Source organism: Mobula hypostoma, chromosome 2, assembly GCF_963921235.1.
Source record: "Mobula hypostoma chromosome 2, sMobHyp1.1, whole genome shotgun sequence".
NCBI lineage: Eukaryota > Metazoa > Chordata > Chondrichthyes > Myliobatiformes > Myliobatidae > Mobula > Mobula hypostoma.
This window is the reverse complement of record NC_086098.1, coordinates 82,241,343-82,261,255: the sequence shown is the minus strand read 5'-3', so window position 1 is coordinate 82,261,255 and position 19,913 is coordinate 82,241,343. Positions and strand designations below refer to the sequence as shown.

At 46.2% G+C, this 19,913-nt stretch overlaps 1 protein-coding gene across 2 annotated transcripts in view; it reads right to left on the bottom strand.

Annotated features, from left to right (window-relative positions):
- Positions 1–16,846, bottom strand: part of extl3 (exostosin-like glycosyltransferase 3) — an 80,948-nt gene extending 64,102 nt beyond the window's left edge. For both annotated transcript variants that reach the window (XM_063039391.1, XM_063039383.1), the window contains exon 1: positions 16,663–16,846. The gene's annotated coding sequence lies outside the window, so the exon portion shown is untranslated. The remainder of the gene's footprint in view (positions 1–16,662) is intronic.
- Positions 16,847–19,913: the final 3,067 nt, after the last annotated feature.

Genomic DNA, 19,913 nt, shown 5'->3' with positions numbered 1-19,913 from the left:
TAGATCTTTCTGTCTCTGTCTCTGGAGACAGCTTATCCACTGATGTCTACTATAAGCCTACTGACTCTCACAGCTATCTGGACTATTCCTCTTCTCACCCTGTCTCTTGCAAAAACGCCATCCCCTTCTCGCAATTCCTCCGTCTCCGCCGCATCTGCTCTCAGGATGAGGCTTTTCATTCTAGGACGAGGGAGATGTCTTCATTTTTTTAAAGAAAGGGGCTTCCCTTCCTCCACTATCAACTCTGCTCTTAAACGCATCTCCCCCATTTCACGTACATCTGCTCTCACTCCATCCTCCCACCACCCCACTAGGAATAGGGTTCCCCTGGTCCTCACCTACCACCCCACCAGCCTCCGGGTCCAACATATCATTCTCCGCAACTTCCGCCACCTCCAACGGGATCCCACCACTAAGCATATCTTTCCCTCCCCCCCTCTCTCTGCATTCCGCAGGGATCGCTCCCTACACAACTCCCTTGTCCATTCGTCCCCCCCATCCCTCCCCACTGATCTCCCTCCTGGCACTTATCCGTGTAAGCGGAACAAGTGCTACACATGCCCTTACACTTCCTCCCTTACCACCATTCAGGGCCCCAAACAGTCCTTCCAGGTGAGGCATCACTTCACCTGTGAGTCGACTGGGGTGATATACTGCGTCCGGTGCTCCCGATATGGCCTTTTATATATTGGTGAGACCCGACGCAGACTGGGAGACCGCTTCGCTGAACATCTACGCTCTGTCCGCCAGAGAAAGCAGGATCTCCCAGTGGCCACACATTTTAATTCCACATCCCATTCCCATTCTGACATGTCTATCCACGGCCTCCTCTACTGTAAAGATGAAGCCACACTCAGGTTGGAGGAACAACACCTTATATTCCGTATGGGTAGCCTCCAACCTGATGGCATGAACATTGACTTCTCTAACTTCCGCTAGGCCCCACCTCCCCCTCGTACCCCATCTGTTACTCTTTTTTATGCACACATTCTTTCTCTCACTCTCCTTTTTCTCCCTCTGTCCCTCTGAATATACCTCTTGCCCATCCTCTGGGTCACCCCCCCCCGTCTTTCTTCCCGGACCTCCTGTCCCATGATCCTCTCGTATCCCCTTCTGCCTATCACCTGTCCAGCTCTCGGCTCCATCCCTCCCCCTCCTGTCTTCTCCTATCATTTTGGATCTCCCCCTCCCCCTCCAGCTTTCAAATCCCTTACTCACTCTTCCTTCAGTTAGTCCTGACGAAGGGTCTCGGCCTGAAACGTCGACTGCGCCTCTTCCTATAGATGCTGCCTGGCCTGCTGCGTTCACCAGCAACTTTGATGTGTGTTGCTTGAATTTCCAGCATCTGCAGAATTCCTGTTGTTTGCGTTTAAATTCACTTCTGCGAAGCCTCTTCCGGTGATGCCTACACCGAAGAAGTTTAGATCCTCTCTTCGACGGGAGTTCAGTGAAACCATCTCTCACTGCTCCCCATCTGTGATTTCTTCGGCTCTTCAACTTTTCGACCAGACTTTGACTCAAACTCGCTATCACAGCCATGTATCCTTTCTTGGAACGTGCCTCCGTCGCCAACTTACTCCAGTTGGCTTTAGGATTCGTTTCCAAGCCTCTCAATTTGGACCTTCTGAGGATCCCAGGTACTCACATTTTATTGACTCTGCCTCTCGCCGCTTCTCCCGTCAAGCTCTGAAGGCGACGCTCTCCGCCATGAGGAGGTACTTGGTGTCCCTATCCCAGACCCTTCCACACCTTCGGGACACTTTCTTCACCGTCTGTAATGGTCCTACCCGCTATTTCATCCTCCGTCGGATCCACGCCTGCAATCGCCGTTTCTTTGACTTTGTCATGTTAGGCAAAGATCGCAAGATCTTACATCTACGGACTCCAGAGCCTGCCGGCCCCGACGCTAGCAGGCATGAACTTTCGGTTGCGGCCCCTGCCGTTGATCTCGGCGGCTCCAACACCTCAGGACATATTCAAAACCCGGACTCCAGCAACGACCACGGACACATTCAAAGCGATCGTGCAACCACCAACTGCGACTCCAGCCTTGAACTCCAGGCCGGGTCTTTATGTGCTGCTGTTGTGACTCCCGTCTCCCCTTCCCCCACCACCACTCCGCAGCCCCGTCTTCCTCAGATCCCACCGTCAACTCCTGGGCCCTCAGAGGCTCCATCTTCCTCTCACCCCAACCCTCCCCTCTCCATTGACACCCCAGCCTCCCCCCTCCCCCCTCTGATCCCAGCTCTCATCCGTGCCGGGTCTTTACCATCCCCTCCGACCTTCAACTGTCGGAGGCAGAACGCTCTGTTCTCAGTAAGGGCCTCACGTTTGTCCCCCTTCGCCCACACCTCAGCGAGTTCCGTGTTCGCCACGATGCGGAACTTTTCTTCTGCCGTCTCCGAGCCTACTTCTTCGGCAAGGACTCTTCCACCCCCGCCGATGACCCCTTCTCCCATCTTCAACCCTCCTCTTCTTCATGGACACCCCGCTCTGGTCTTCTGCCTGCTCTGGATCTCTTTATTGCCAACTGCCGACGGGACATCAACCGTCTCGACTTCACCGCACCTTGTCCCCATTCCAACCTCACTCCTTCGGAACGCTCTGCTCTCCACTCCCTCTGCACTAATCCTAACATTATTATTAAACCCACTGATAAAGGGGGTGCTGTTGTAGTCTGGCGTACTGACCTCTACCTTGCCGAGGCACAGCGACAACTCGCGGATACCTCCTCTTATTTACCCCTCGATCGTGACCCCACTAAGGAGCACCAGGCCATTGTCTCCCACACTATCAACGACTTTATCCGCTCAGGGGATCTCCCATCCACTGCTACCAACCTTATAGTTCCCACACCCCGCACTTCCCGTTTCTACCTCCTACCCAAGATCCACAAACCTGCCTGTCCTGGCCGACCTATTGTCTCAGCTTGCTCCTGCCCCACCGAATTCGTTTCTGCATACCTCGACACTGTTTTATCACCCCTTGTTCAATCCCTTCCGACCTATGTTCGTGACACTTCTCACGCTCTTAAACTTTTCGATGATTTTAAGTTCCCTGGCCCCCACCGCTTTATTTTCACCATGGATGTCCAGTCCCTATATACTTCCATCCCCCATCAGGAAGGTCTCAAAGCTCTACGCTTCTTTTTGGATTCCAGACCTAATCAGTTCCCCTCTACCACCACTCTGCTCCGTCTAGCAGAATTAGTCCTTACTCTTAATAATTTCTCCTTTTGCTCCTCCCATTTCCTCCAAACTAAAGGTGTAGCTATGGGCACCCGTATGGGTCCTAGCTATGCCTGCCTTTTTGTTGGGTTTGTGGAACAATCTATGTTCCGTGCCTATTCTGGTATCTGCCCCCCACTTTTCCTTCGCTACATCGACGACTGCATTGGCGCTGCTTCCTGCACGCATGCAGAACTCGTTGACTTTATTAACTTTGCCTCCAACTTTCACCCTCCCTCAAGTTTACCTGGTCCATTTCCGACACCTCCCTCCCCTTTCTAGATCTTTCTGTCTCTGTCTCTGGAGACAGCTTATCCACTGATGTCTACTATAAGCCTACTGACTCTCACAGCTATCTGGACTATTCCTCTTCTCACCCTGTCTCTTGCAAAAACGCCATCCCCTTCTCGCAATTCCTCCGTCTCCGCCGCATCTGCTCTCAGGATGAGGCTTTTCATTCTAGGACGAGGGAGATGTCTTCATTTTTTAAAGAAAGGGGCTTCCCTTCCTCCACTATCAACTCTGCTCTTAAACGCATCTCCCCCATTTCACGTACATCTGCTCTCACTCCATCCTCCCACCACCCCACTAGGAATAGGGTTCCCCTGGTCCTCACCTACCACCCCACCAGCCTCCGGGTCCAACATATTATTCTCCGTAACTTCCGCCACCTCCAACGGGATCCCACCACTAAGCATATCTTTCCTACCCCCCCTCTCTCTGCATTCCGCAGGGATCGCTCCCTACACAACTCCCTTGTCCATTCGTCCCCCCCATCCCTCCCCACTGATCTCCCTCCTGGCACTTATCCGTGTAAGCGGAACAAGTGTTACACATGCCCTTACACTTCCTCCCTTACCACCATTCAGGGCCCCAAACAGTCCTTCCAGGTGAGGCATCACTTCACCTGTGAGTCGACTGGGGTGATATACTGCGTCCGGTGCTCCCGATGTGGCCTTTTATATATTGGTGAGACCCGACGCAGACTGGGAGACCGCTTCGCTGAACATCTACGCTCTATCCGCCAGAGAAAGCAGGATCTCCCAGTGGCCACACATTTTAATTCCACATCCCATTCCCATTCTGACATGTCTATCCACGGCCTCCTCTACTGTAAAGATGAAGCCACACTCAGGTTGGAGGAACAACACCTTATATTCCGTATGGGTAGCCTCCAACCTGATGGCATGAACATTGACTTCTCTAACTTCCGCTAGGCCCCACCTCCCCCTCGTACCCCATCTGTTACTCTTTTTTATGCACACATTCTTTCTCTCACTCTCCTTTTTCTCCCTCTGTCCCTCTGAATATACCTCTTGCCCATCCTCTGGGTCACCCCCCCCCGTCTTTCTTCCCGGACCTCCTGTCCCATGATCCTCTCGTATCCCCTTCTGCCTATCACCTGTCCAGCTCTCGGCTCCATCCCTCCCCCTCCTGTCTTCTCCTATCATTTTGGATTTCCCCCTCCCCCTCCAGCTTTCAAATCCCTTACTCACTCTTCCTTCAGTTAGTCCTGACGAAGGGTCTCGGCCTGAAACGTCGACTGCGCCTCTTCCTATAGATGCTTCCTGGCCTGCTGCGTTCACCAGCAACTTTGATGTGTGTTGCTTGAATTTCCAGCATCTACAGAATTCCTGTTGTTCTGTCCTCAGGACTTGGTCACTTTCCTACCTATGTCATTGGTCCCAATATATACTAAAATTTCTGGCTGTTCACCCTTCTCCTTTAGAATGCCACGGACCTAATCTGAGACATTCTTGAACCTGGCACCAAGGAGGAAACATACCATCCAGGTGTCTACCATGCCCACAGAATCTTGACTCTGTTCCTCTATGAAATCTCCTATAACTACAGTAATCTTCTTCACCTCTCTTCAAAGATTCAAAGTACATTTAACAAAGAATGTATAAATTATATAAACTTGAGATTTGTTTGCTTAAAGGCAGCCGCAAGATGCCCGAAAGAACCCAATAAGAAAAAAAATACAACCCCCAAAGCACACAGGGAAGACCACATGGAGACCCTGCACTGGCTGCCCATTTCCCTGCCTTCTCCTGACAGGCAGACAGTTACTTGCCCCCTGCAACCTCAGGATGACTATCTCCCTGTAGTTTCTGTATCTATCATTTTCTCAGTTTCTCAAATGTACCGATATCGAGCTGCAGCTCCAGTTCCTTAACACGTTCTTTGAGGAACTGATCTCACAATTCAACACTCAAGTTCTGATGTTATTCTGTCAAATCTGCAATACAATACCCAAAACTGATTGTAGCTCCCCTGGTGGGGTCTGGATAAGACTTCTTAGAAAAAAGAAATGCAATCTTTTTGAAGTTATACCTGCTTCCCTTTTAAAAAAATTATAAATAGCTGTGCAATAGCTTGAGGTGATGATTAAATGGAACCTAAATCATTTTGCTCTTCTGTCATTCCAAGGCTTTCCATTAAAAAAATGTTCAAAATTGCATTCATTTGAGGTACTTTGATTGTAAGCCCATTACAAAGATAAAATGCATTTCACAATCTACAATATTAATATACAATGTTTTTTTTTAAATCAGAAGCCTTAAAATAGAAGCCCAAACAAAGACTAAATAATATTATTGAGGAGCAGGTGAGAAACTCAAAGGTTCATGACTATTAAACACTGCGGCTGTATTAAGTGAACTAAGAATTATCAAGTCATTCTGCCACTGTCCTTCAACAAATTAGACCTTTGGGAATCCCAACACAGTACAGGCAGAATTCATTTCCATAAATTAGTCACGTTGCACACTGCTGTTCTGAGCTGCTAGCAATCTGATTCCAGTTTACACAGCTGTGATGCATCAACATACCGGTGTCAAACTGAGAGTTCTCCCTCAATACCGGTGCACTGACTAAAAGAACTGCTCGGATTTCAGACAACCAGAATCTTGTCACGTGACATTACCAGCAATACGTTGAAGGCTTTACAGCCAAGTTCAACTCCTGCCAACATTTTGGATTATCCATTACAAATAAGGGTTTAGAGATAGAAGTTGCTTACGGAAACTTGGCCTATTGTAATTACAGCTTCCCAAAATAATTAAACTATTCCACTCTAATTTTTAATTCCAACCTTTTCTTTCAAGAAACATGGCTTCTCAATTGCAGTAAATTATAACTAAAACTCTTCCAACTCTACAACTCTTATTTCTACACCTTGATCCAGGTGTGTTGTGCACCTCTAATTTTACAAACATCATTTTCACCAACACCTCTGGAGCCCAATGCCTTGACTTCTCCACAATATGACCTCTCACTTCAAAGAGGCTCCTTAAGAGAGGGCCCTTTGACTCAGTTTTTGGTCAGCTGTCCTAATGTAACTTGGTATCAAGTTTTTGTTTGAAGGAATGTGGATAACATTTGTAAGTAGGCATATTCATAGAGCATCACAGCATAGGAACAGGCCCTTTGCTCCATCTGGTCTGTGCTAAATTATTATTCCGCCTAATCCCATCGGCCTGCACCCAAACCTTAAGTCCTTCGTACCTCTCCCACCCACACTTCTCTTAAAAGTTAAAACCAAACCCACATCCACCACTTCTACTGACAGTCCGGCCCGTCCTGCAAATGTTACAATTGAACCCACGTCCATCACTTCCTCCGGCAGCTCCTTTCACCCTCACATCACTCTCTGAATAATGTAGTTCCCACTCAGATTCCATCAGAAGGAAGCATTGGCAGCCACTGATACTGATCACTAAAAGAAAACAAAACTCTATTTAAATTTATGATAACAACAAAATCCAACTTCCCAAGCTCTTTAAAACCATTGAAAAATATTTTTAAAACACAATCATATTTGGACTAAGTTCCCACAGACAAAAACCTAATAATAACCAGATGATCCCTAATAACAAATTTGGCTGATGAATATTAGGCAGGGCATCTGACAGAACTCAAAAAAATGTTCTTATTCCAATAATGCTACAAGATTACTTGCAGTAATTTCACACCTAAAGAAAGCCTTTTCCAACAGTCCACAGTCTAGACAGTGGTGCGCTGGAACCATCACTAAATATCATGTACTCAGATCCCCGGACTGAACTCCACCAACCCAAAGGTGAAAAAGTTGCTACCAAGATATAAGATGTGGCAAGACCAGAAGACATTAGAGTAGAATTAGACCAATCGACCCATTGAGTCTGCTCCGCCATTCTATCACTGCTGATTTATCTCTCTCACTGCATTCTCCTGACTTCTCCCCGTAACCTCTGACACCCTGACTAATCAAGAACCTCTCAACCTCCACTTTAAATATATCCAATGACTTGGCCTCTACAGTCATCTGTGACAATGAATTCCACAGGTTCACCATCCTCAGGTTATTCTGAAGAGTCATCCTTGTACTTTGAGGCTGTGTCGTCTACTAAAAGACTATTCCACTATTGTAAACATCCTCTCCAAGCCACTTTCAATATCGGATAGGTTTCAATGAGATTCTTCCCCCCCCCCACCCCCACCAAATCTTCTAAACTCTATCAAGTACAGGCCCAGAGACATTATTAACCCTTTCAATTCCTGAGACAACCAATGGAATAATAAGATTTGAGTATCACAAGCAGTTTACTGACTCTCAACCAGATGCAGCATGGTTCTATTTATTGAAAAGAAAGAAAAAAAATAGTGGTTATGCAAATCATCTTGAACTTGACATGCACAGGAAAGAAACTGCTTGTGTCAAAGCAGAATCTCATCACTGGTCTGTTTCAACATGAAACCTGCATAGTACTCCAGCTTCCTCCCACATTCCAAAGATGTGCAGGTTAGGGTTAGTACACAGTGGGCATGCTACGTTGGTATCACAAGCACGGCAACATTTGCGGGGTGCCGCCAACACATTCTCGATTGCTGACACAAAACAGCATTTCACTGCATGTTTTGATGTACACACAGCAAATAAAGCACATCTATAAATAAAATAGCAACACACACGAAATGTTGGAGGAACTCAACAGGTCAGGCAGTTGCCATTTTGGGCCAAGACTTTTCTTCAGGTCTAAGGAGGAAGGGGGAATCTACCAGAATAAAGAGGTGAGGGTAGGGGGGTGAGGGGAAAGAAGCTAGCTGGAAGGTAATAGGTGAAGCCAGGTGGGTGGCAAAGATCAAGGGCTGAAGAAGAAAGAATCTGTTAGGAGGGGAGAAAGAGAAATGGGAGGGGACTCAGGGACACAGGTGGGAAGAGGTAAGAATGGGGAATAGAGGAGGCGGGGGGTCACTTATTTACCAGAAGGAGAAGTCGATGTTCATGCCATCAGGTTGGAGGCTACCCAGACGGAATACAAGGTGTTGCTCCTCCACCCTGAGCATGGCCTAATCTTGGCACAAGAGAAGGCGATGTACCGACATGTCTGAATGGGAATGGGAATTAAAACGTTTGGCCACCGGGAAGTCCTGCTTGTGGTGGATGGTGCGAAGGTGCTCGACGAAGCAGTCCCCCAATTTACAACAGGTAAATTAAATAATTTAAATATTTGTAACAAGTTAATATAAGAATGATAAGACGGCCACAAAAAACAACTGGTATTTGGCAAATATTGTTATCAATAGCTAAGGGAGCGGGTTAGATGGGCCAAAGGATGTATTCATTTGCAAACCAATGTTGCAGCTTGTAAAAACCCTGGTTAAACCACACTTGAAATGCTGTGTTCAGTTCTGTTTGCCTCATTATAGAAGGATGTGGATGTGGTGCAGAGGAAAGTTACCAGGATGATTAGAGGGCATGTCTTATGAGGCAAGGTTGAGCAAGTTTGTGTTTTTCTCTTTGGAGCGAAGAAGGGTGAGATGTGACTTGATATAGGTGTGCAAGATAATAAGAAGCATAGATCCAGTGGACAGGCAGAAATAGCTAATACCAGGGTGCATAATTTTAAGGTGATTGGAGGGAAGTATCGGGGAGGGGTGTCAGAGGCAAGTTTTTTAAAAAAAAATACAGTGGTAGGTGTGTGAAACACACTGCTCGAAGTGGTGACTGAGACAGATAAAATACAGACTCTTAGACAGACACATGGATGATAGAAAAGTGGATGCCTATGTGGAAGGGAAGGGTTAGTCTCCTGGCTTGGAATAAGCCCCCCCCCCAAAAACAAACAATGTGACTTAAGTACGTCCTGATGAAGGGTCTTGACTCAAAACATTGACTGTTTATTGCCCTCCATAGATGTTGCCTGACGTGCTGAGTTCCTCCAGCATTTTGTGTATGTTGCTCTGGATTTCCACCATCTGCAGAATCACCCGTGTTTGTGACTGAAATATGATTAGTTTGTCATCATCACATTCACAGATTGTGGTATCTTTCTGTACTCAAATTAGCTTCTAATTTTTTTCCCTACAGCAGTAGAAATATTTCAAAAATATACTGTACTCATCACATACAATATACAAAGAATAAAACTGGGAGATGTCTTTCTCTCGATTCATTGCATCAGTTTAATAAATTCTCTTACACCATAAACACAAGAGATTCTACAGATCATAAGTAAGAGAAATTCTGCAGGATGTGACACACAAAAAATGCTGGAGGAGCACAGCAGATCAGGCAGCATCTATGGAGATAAATAAACAATCGCCGTTTCAGGCCGAGACCCTTCTTCAGGACTGGAAAAGAGGGGTGGGGGGAAGTAGGGGGAGGTGAAGGAGGACACCTTGAAGGTGGGTAGGAAAGGTAAAGAGGTGAAGAGGAAGGAATCTGATAGGAGGGGAGAGTGGTCCATAGGAGAAAGGGAAGGGGGGGGAAGACCAGGGGAAAGTGGTAGGCAGGTGAAAAGAGGTAAGAGGCCAAAGTGGGGAATAGAAGAGAGGGAATTTTTTTTAACCGGAAGGAGAAATCAATATTCATGCCAACAGGTTGGAGGCTACCCAGATGGAATATACAGTGTTGCTCCTACATCCTGAGGGTGGCCTCATCATGGCACAAGTAGAGGCCATGGACCGACATGTCGGAATGGGAATGAGAATCAAAATTAAAATGTGTGACCACTGGGAAGTTTCGCTTGTGGTGGGTGGTGTGGAGGTGCTTGAGAAGCAGCCCTCCAGTTTACAACAGGTCTCACCAATGTAGCGGAGGCTGCATCAGACGCAATAGACGACCCCAACAGATTCACAGGTGAAATGGTACCTCACCAGGAAGAACTTTTGGGGACCGAATGGAGGTGAGGAAAGAGGTGAAAAGACAGGTGTAGCACTTAGGCCAGTTGCAGGGATAAGTGCCGGGAGGGAGATTGGTGGGTAGGGACAAAACGACAAGGGAATCACGGAGGGAGTGATCCCTGTGGAAAGCAGAGAGAGGTAAAGATATGTTTGGTGGTAGGATTTTTTTGGAGATGGTAGAAGTTGCAGAGAATTATGTGTTGGATGAAGAGGCTCATGGGGTGGTAGGTAAAGATAAGAAGAAATCTATCACCATTAGGGTGGCAGGAGGATGGTCTGAGCACGAATATTTGGGAAAGGCAGCATCAATAGTGGAGGAAAGAAAATCCTGTTCTTTGAAGGAGGAGGACATCTCTGGAGGCACAGAGATCAAGAAAGAGGAGGAAGGTATCAGAAATGGATCAAGTGAATTTAAGGGCAGGGTGGAAGCAGGAGGCAAAGACGATGAAATTGACGAGTTCAGCATATCTGCATAAAGCAACACCAATGCAGTTGTCAAGGTAGCGGAGGAAGAGTTGGGGAGCATTACCAGGAAAGACAAAGAACACGGACTGTTCTATGTAGTTAATGAAAAGGCAGGTAAGGCTGCGGCCCATGCAGGTGCCCATCGGGTCTAGAGAAAGTGGGAGGAGCTGTAGGAAAAATTGTTTTGGGTGAGGATCAGTTCTGCCAGAAAGAAAAGAGCATGGTTCTTTTACTGAGAAAGAAGCAGAGAGCTTTACGGACTTCTTGATAAGGTATATAAGTGTATAGAAACTGGACATCCATGGCGAAAATGGGACAGGCAATTGAGAGTTAGTGAGGAGATCGAGAGCATGAGAAGGGTTGTGGACGTAGGTGGGAAAAGGATACAATGGAGTCAAGGTATGAGGACACATGTTCAGTGGGGCAGGAGCAGACAGAGACAGTGGACCTACCTAGACAGTCAGGTTTGTGGATCTTGGGTAGGAGGTAGAAGCGAGCAGAGCGGGGCAAGGGAACCATGAGTTTGGCGGCGGTGGTTGGGAGTTTCCAGAGTCGATGAGGTCAATGATGGTATGGGAGACAGTTTTTCTGTTGGTCCGGAGTGGGGTCTTCTTCAAGGGGCAGGTTTGAGTAGGTGTCTGAGAATTGCAGCCTAGCTTCAGCAAGGTAAATGTCAGTCCACCACACTACAACAGCACCGCCTTTGTCTGCATATTTGATGGTAAGGTTGGGATTGGTACAGAATGAGTGGAGGGCAATGCGTTCAGAAGGTTCGAAGGGGGTAGATTCCACAGATGCTAGAAATATAGAGTGACACATATAAAATTCTGGAGGAACTCAGCAGACCAGGCAGCATCTGTAGAAAGGAATAAAAGTCAACATTTTAATCTGAGATCCTTTATCAGGATTGGAAAAGAATGGGGGGAGAAGGTGGGTGGGGCAAGTGATGGGTGAAACCAGATGAGGAAGAAGGCATGTGTGTGGAGGAGGGGGTATGAAGTGTGAAGTGAGGAGGACATACAGTAGGTTAAAAAGGGCTGAAGGAGGAATCTGATAGGACCATGAGATATAGAAACAGAATTAGGCCACTTGACCCATCAATTCTGTTCTGCCATTTCATTACGGCTGATCCAACTTTCTTCTCAGCCCCAATCTCCTGCCTCTCCAATCTCCTGCCTCTTCCCCATATCCCTTCATGCTCTAACCAATCAAGAATCTATCAGTAATTATAGACCAGTGAACCTTAAGTCTGTGGTGGGAAAGCTGTTGGGAAAGATTCTTAGAGATGGGATCTATGGGCATTTAGAGAATCATGGTCTGATCAGGGACAGTCAGCATGACGAAGGGTTCCGGCACAAAACGTCGACTCATCGTTTCCATGGATGCTGCCCGACCTGCTGAATTCCTCCAGCGTGTTGTGAGTGTTGCTTTAACCCCAGCATCTGCAGAGTATTTTGTGTTTACGATGGCTTTGAGAAGGGCAGATCGTGTCTAACAAGCCTGATAGGGTTCTTTGAGGTGGTGACCAGGCATATAGATGAGGGTAGTGCAGTGGATGTGATCTATATGGATTTTAGTAAGGTATTTGACAAGGTTCCACACGGTAGGTTTATTCAGAAAGCCAGAAGGCATGGGATCCAGGGAAGTTTAGCCAGGTGGATTCAGAATTGGCTTGCCTGCAGAAGACAGAGGGTTATGGTGGAGGGAGTACATTCAGATTGGAGGGTTGTGACTAGTGGTGTCCCACAAGGATCTGTTCTACTTTTATCTCTACTTTTCGTGATTTTTATTAATGACCTGGATGTGGGGGTAGAAGAGTGGGTTGGCAAGTTTGCAGATGACACAAAGGTTGGTGGTGTTGTAGATAGTGTAGAGGATTGTCGAAGATTGCAGAGAGACATTGATAGGATGCAGAAGTGGGCTGAGAAGTGGCAGATGGAGTTCAACCTGGAGAAGTGTGAGGTGGTACACTTTGGAAGGACAAACTCCAAGGCAGAGTACAAAGTAAATGACAGGATACTTGGTAGTGTGGAGGAGCAGAGGGATCTGGGGGTACATGTCCACAGATCCCTGAAAGTTGCCTCACAGGTAGATAGGGTAGTTAAGAAAGCTTATGGGGTGTTAGCTTTCATGAGTCGAGAGATAGAGTTTAAGAGTCGCGATGTAATGATGCAGCTCTATAAAACTCTGGTTAGGCCACACTTGGAGTACTGTGTCCAGTTCTGGTCGCCTCACTATAGGAAGGATGTGGAAGCATTGGAAAGGGTACAGAGGAGATTTACCAGGATGCTGCCTGGTTTAGAGTATGCATTATGATCAGAGACTAAGGGAGCTAGGGCTTTACTCTTTGGGGAGAAGGAGAATGAGAGGAGACATGATAGAGGTGTACAAGATAATAAGAGGAATAGATAGAGTGGATAGCCAGCGCCTCTTCCCCAGGGCACCACTGCTCAGTACAAGAGGACATGGCTTTAAGGTAAGGGGTGGGAAGTTCAAGGGGGATATTAGAAGAAGGTTTTTTACTCGGAGAGTGGTTGGTGCGTGGAATGCACTGCCTGAGTCAGTGGTGGAGGCAGATAACACTAGTGAAGTTTAAGAGACTACTAGAGATATATGGAGGAATTTAAGGTGGGGAGGGTTATATGGGAGGCAGGGTTTGAGGGTCGGCACAACATTGTGGGTCGAAGGGCCTATAATGTGCTGTAGTATTCTATATTCTACGTTCTCTGCCTTAAATATACATAAAGACTTAGCCTCCACAGCTGCCTGTAGCAAAGAATTCCACAGATTTACCACTCTCTGGCTAAAGAAATTTCTCAACTCTGTTTGCAAAGGATGCCCCTCTATTTTGAGGCTGTGTCCTCTGGTCTTGGGACTCTCCACATCTAGCCCTTTCACTATTCAGTAGGTTTCAATGAGGTCACCCCTCATTCTTCTGAATTCTAGTGAACAGAGGCCCATGGAGGAGAGAATGGGAGAAAGGGAAGGAGGGATACCAGAAGGAGGTGAACACCATTCAAACAAAGCACCTGTGAATCATCTGAGAGGCTGTTACACAGGACCCATCCCTCAGTGCTCAGTGGTAGTAGGTCCTTCACCACAAGGACTCTGCAGGGGTACTGCTACACCCTGAAATGCGCCAGCTGGAAGCATTCACTTACAGGCAGAAGTGCTTCGTGGGCTGCAGAACACCAAGTGGAATTCTTCACAAAGATGTCTCACAGCTGGCACTGGCCCTTTCGAAAAGTCTCCAATGCTTTTGTTATTTTTTGGGAACTCAATTCCCAGGCAGCTGTGACAGATGAGCCAAGGCACAGAATGGCTTTCGCCAACAATATGGAAGGAATTCAGACACACTGACATGGCGGCCCTCGAGCAACACACAAACACAAAATGCTGGAGGGACTTAGCGGCTCAGGCAGGACCTATGGGGGTGGGGGGGGGTAATGGACAGTCAATGCTCTGGGCTAAGACCCGTCCACTGCTACCCTCTACGTAGTAGTCACAGTGCAGAAATACTTTGCCCAGGTGATCCACGTTTGCATTATGCTGCACAATCAGCGTATGTTTCAGTTGCTTTCCCTGGCTCCTCCCTCCCAAAAGCGCCATTTTCTCAATGCCCTCTAGGTAGATCAGTTCTGAACAGTGCTGATGAAGGGTCTCAGCATGAAATGTCAACTGTTTAATCCCCTCCTGACACGCTGAGCTCCCCCAGCATTTTGTGTGTGTTGTTCTGAACGCATCACTGGCTTTACATTCATACTTATTTATTTAGAGATACAGAATGCTAACAGGCCATATTGGCTTAACAAACCCACACCATCCAATTACACTTTGGTTCTGTTCCCCCTCCCACTGTGAAAACGCAGGAACAGAAACAGAAACACAAGTAGCCCTTCCCCATTCACTAACACATGTTAACATTGCACTGAGTCACAAAACACAGATGCTGGTCCATCAGCCCAGAGCCCACACTGACCATCAAGTGCCCATTCACACTTCCTCTAATTCTCCATTTATTTAAGTTCTGATTGGTTTTCCCTTCCCCTTCCCTCCTCTTCCATTCCCCACTCTGGTTCCCCCCTTACCATTTCTCTTCTCCTCACCTGCCTATCACCTCCCCCGGTGCCCCCCCTCCTTCCCTTTCTCCATGGTCCACTGTCCTCTCCAATCAAATTCCTTCTTCTTCAGCCCTTTACCTTTTCCAACTATCACCTCCCAGCTTTTCACTGGATACCCCCTCCACCCACCTATCTTCCCCTCACCTGGTTAAACCCATCATCTTTTAAGCTTCTACTCCTCCTCCTCTCACCTTTTTTTGACTTTTCCCTCTTCCCTTCCAGTCCTGAAGGATCTTGACCTGAAACATTGACTTTATTCTCCTCCATCGATACTGCCCAACCTGCTGAGTTCCTCCAGCATTTTGTGTGTTGCTCCCCATTTACACCAATAGTATTTTTTCTGTCCGTATTCCTCATGATCAATCTTTTATCATGTCCCTGCACCAAATCCACTTACCCAGCCTAATCAAAATTTCTCAATACCATCGACCTCCCTTTTCAAACCAGAAGAAATCTACTCTATTCTTTTCTGTGTAGCCTCCTCCCTGATGGGAGTGGGACAGGCATCCATGCCAGGACCACCAGACTCAAAAACAGTTACTTTCCCCAAGCAGTACAGCTGATCAACACCTCCACCCACTAACCCCCCCTTCACTACCTTATCATTTCCTATCAGTCACCAACTACAGACACACCCCTGTGCCTAACTCATTTTATGGACATACAATGTATACAAGTTATCCTACCTATTTATATTTATTGTGTTATTTATCTTAAGTGTTTTTTCTTGTGCTGCATGGGATCCGAAGTAACAACTATTTCATTCTCCTTTACACTTGTGTAGTGGATATGACATTAAACAATCTGGAATTCTATTACTCTCACGATTCTGCTAGTTCACTTGTGAATCACGCCCTTCGTGTCACGACACTAGAACTGGGCAATGACACTTGTGACAAAAATAAATCTCTATTATCCATCTACGAGTTGGCTTATGTCTACAAGCGTACTTGCTCATTCAACGCATCGATTTCACGATTTGACATTGAACATTTTTATTTACACAGCTGCGAAATGCTGTGCGAGTTGATCAGCAGCCACCCTAGTAAAATAACAATTCATCCCTCCCCAATTAACTTTTAACACACGCTGGTATCTAGAGGTCTAAAAACGTTTGAACAATATATTTTCGTTGTCCGTAACGCCACATCTAACAGGAAACTACACTCCTGAAGTGATCACATTCCCCAACCAAACAGCCAATTATGAAGAAACCACTAACCATTCGGGCTTGCGTGCCATTTAACTAAGAGCTGATCGCAAACTAAAAACAAACATCTGATTTCTTGTTTGTTTTAAATCGCCATTAACGCATAACAGAATCTGGGAACCAATTCAACGATTGACGTACCAAACACACAGTTAGGCGAGAACGGCTGGCGAGCTTTACCTGAAGGTGGAAATGGCCAGGCCCCAAGCGGGTGAACATGACAAGGAGACAGGGTGCATTTTACAGGCAGTCGAGGCAAGTACCTCTTCTGGCAGGAAACCCGGCGCAACATTGTACCGAATTTGTTGCAACAAACAAACCCCGAGATAGCGACTTGCAGTTGCTTTTGCCCGTTGTCCCTAAAAGGCCTGTGTCCAGAAAGCAGGACCGGTTCACTCTCCGCTCTCCGGGTCTGCCCGCCGCACACAGCCTAGCTTCACACAGGGTTCAGAAAAAGAAAATTACTCACATGCTCCGGATCGCGTTGCTATTTTGTTTTCAAGAGGACATCTGGTCATTTGTTTTATGTACCTCAATGCAATATCTAAGCTTGGCTGTGAACTAAATAAAAATACACATGAAGGAGAGCGGTGGTATGCGAGTGCAGGAATCGCTCCGAGTCTCAGCTCACCCGCATTGTTGAACCCATTCCACACACACACACACCGGAGCATTGTGGGAGCCGCGGCCCGCCCGCCCCCTGCTGGCCTCACCGGCAATAGCGGCACTTGACTGACACGGGAGTAATTACAGAGAGCGTGCATGCTACACCTAAAGAAGGCTTCGTTCGGTTCAACACGTTTGCAAAAGTCTTTTCAACCAATCGCCTTCTTTTTTCCTTCGGTCATCATAAACTCAGGATTTGATTTGGATCCCAACAGTTCTATGTATTTAAAGGTGTCTCCCCCTTATGCCCATTATCTCACAAATCTTGCCATAATCCCCCAGTTCTTAACCCCACCAATCCCTTAGCTGCTGATTTGCCAAGTGGAAGGTCTATATCCACAGTTGAACTTTTAACAACCTTCTTAGCTAAATAATCAGGCCGCTCATTCCCCCTCAACACCCCTATGTGCAGGGACTTTCAAGAAGATTTGAATAAAAAATAAAAGTTTCAAGATCTTCCAGCAGTAAATCTGGCCAACTGCTAGAAAGACCTGTTTTAAGGCTAATCAAAACCGAAAAAGAAGCTGAACAAATTACAACTTTGCAAGGATAAATTTCCTCCACCCATTGTAAGCACAAAATGATGGCAACCAATTCTGCTGTATATGCTGATAAATCGTTAATAAGAAGTTTCTTTATTGTTACCTGTAATTTAGGCACAAAACAGCCACACCAACATTACCAGTTAAATTATCTTTTGATCTGTCAGTAAAAATGGTTAACTTATCAGTATAATTTTCCTTAACATATTAATGAACCAAATGATTCTCAGACATATCAGAATCCTGAGACTTCATTAAATTGTGTAACCTAAAATCAACTAACATCATTGGAAAAAAACCAAGGTGGGGTTACCGAGAAAGCTACAATGGGACATTTTGCATAATCCAGCAAACCCATATGCCTCGTGTGACAAGAACCCAGCCACCCAAATCTAAAAACATACTTCTTGTGAGGTTCCCAACAGTCTGCCAACTTTCTGAATTGAATTGACATCCTTCACACACATGAGGAGTAAATATCTTTACATTACATCTCCATCTAAATGTGCAATGTGCAATCATAGTAATTTATAATAAATAGAACAGTCAATGTAATATGGAGTACACTCAGATCAGTGCGAGTTCATCAATCTGATGGCCTGGTGGAAGAAGCTGTCTCAGAGCCGTAGGTCCTGGCTTTTATGCTGCGGTACTGCTTCCCGGATGGTAGCAGCTGGAATAGATTGTGGTTGGGATGGCCTGGGTCTCCAATGATCCTATGGGCCCTTTTTATACACCTGTCCTTGTAAATGTCCTGAATCATGGGAAGTTCACAACTACAGATGGGCTGGGCTGTCCGCACCACTCTCTGCAGAATCCTGCGATTAAGGGAGATACATTTCCCATACCAGGCAGTGATGCAGCCAGTCAAGATGCTCTCAATTGTGCTCCTGTAGAAAGTTCTCAGGATTTGGTGACCAATACCAAACTTCCTCAAGTGTCTGAGGTGAAAGAGGCGCTGTTGTGCCTTTTTCATCACACAGCTGGGGTGTACAGACCACATGAGATCCTCGGTGATGTGGATGCCAAAGAACTTGAAGCTGCTTATCCTCTCAGCCCCAGATCCATTGATGTCAATAGGGGTTAGCCCATCTCTATTAACTCCTGTAATCCTCAACTAGCTCCTTTGTTTTTGCAACATTGAGGGAGAGTTTGTTTTCTTGACACCACTGTGTCAGGGTGATGACTTCTTCCCTGTAGGCCACCTCATTATTGTCTGAGATAAGGCCAATCAATGTAATGTTGTTGGCAAATTTAATTAGCAGATTGGAGCTGTGGGTGGTGATACAGTCATGGGTATACAGGGAGTAAAGGAGGGCACTCAGTACACAGTCCTGAGGGGCTCCTGTATTGAGAGTCAGAGGGCTGGAGGTGAGGGAGCCCACTCTTACAACCTGCTGGCTATCTGACAAGAAGTCCAGGATCCAGCTACACAAGGCAGGGTGAAGGCCGAGGTCTCTGAGCTTCTTGTCGAGCCTGGATGAAACTATGGTGTTGAATGCTGAACTGTAGTCCAAGAACAGCATTCTCACATAAGCATCTTTGTTCTCCAGATGTGTAAGGACCGCATGTAGAGCAGTGGCTATTGCGTCACATGTCGATTGGTTGTGTTGGTAGGCAAATTGTAGGGGGTCCAGTGTGGGTGGTAGCAAGCTGCAGATGTAATCCTTGACCAGCCTTTCAAAGCATTTGCTTATTATTGAGGTGAGTGCGACAGGACGCCAGTCATTCAGGCATGTTATCTTGGTCTTTTTTAGTAAAGGGATAGTGATGCATAATTTGAAGCCAGCAATCACTTCTTTGCTGCCTCAAATTAATCCAGTACGTTAACATCAACTTCCGCAACTGTGAGGATAATTGTCCTATTTCAAGCAGTAAAGCTGTAACAGAAGACGACCTTACTGCACCACAGTACATCATAAAGCTATAGTTGTCCAAACATTTTAAGTTTGAAGATGAAGCTCATTCATAAGCCACACGGCCATAATCAAGCACAGATCTAATTAAATAAATAGAAATGGTCAACAGAGATTTTCCTGTAGCACTGCAAAAATACCCACATGGACACCTTTGAATATTTAATGCTCCTTTACATTTATCAATTATTTTACTGACATGGTGCTTCTATGTCAGATTATTATCCAGCCACATGCTGAAAGATCTCACCACTGACACTTCTTCAAGAGTTTGACCACATAATTAAGTGCAGGTCAATTGATCCTCTTTGTAAAACACATAACTTGTGTTTTAGCTACTGAAAGCTTCAATCCCCATCTATCTGCCCACTGTTCGACCTTATTAATTGTGAATTGCATCCTACATACAGTTAAATAGAAATTTCTACCTCTAATTCATAAAGCTCCATCATCCGCAAAAAGTGATTTAACCACCCCAATATCTATCTCGGAGAAAATATTTTAATCATACTATTAAACAATAAGGGGCTACAAATACTGCCTCGTGAGGTCCCATTCTCTATCTTACAGAAGCCCGAATAGACCTTACTACCCTT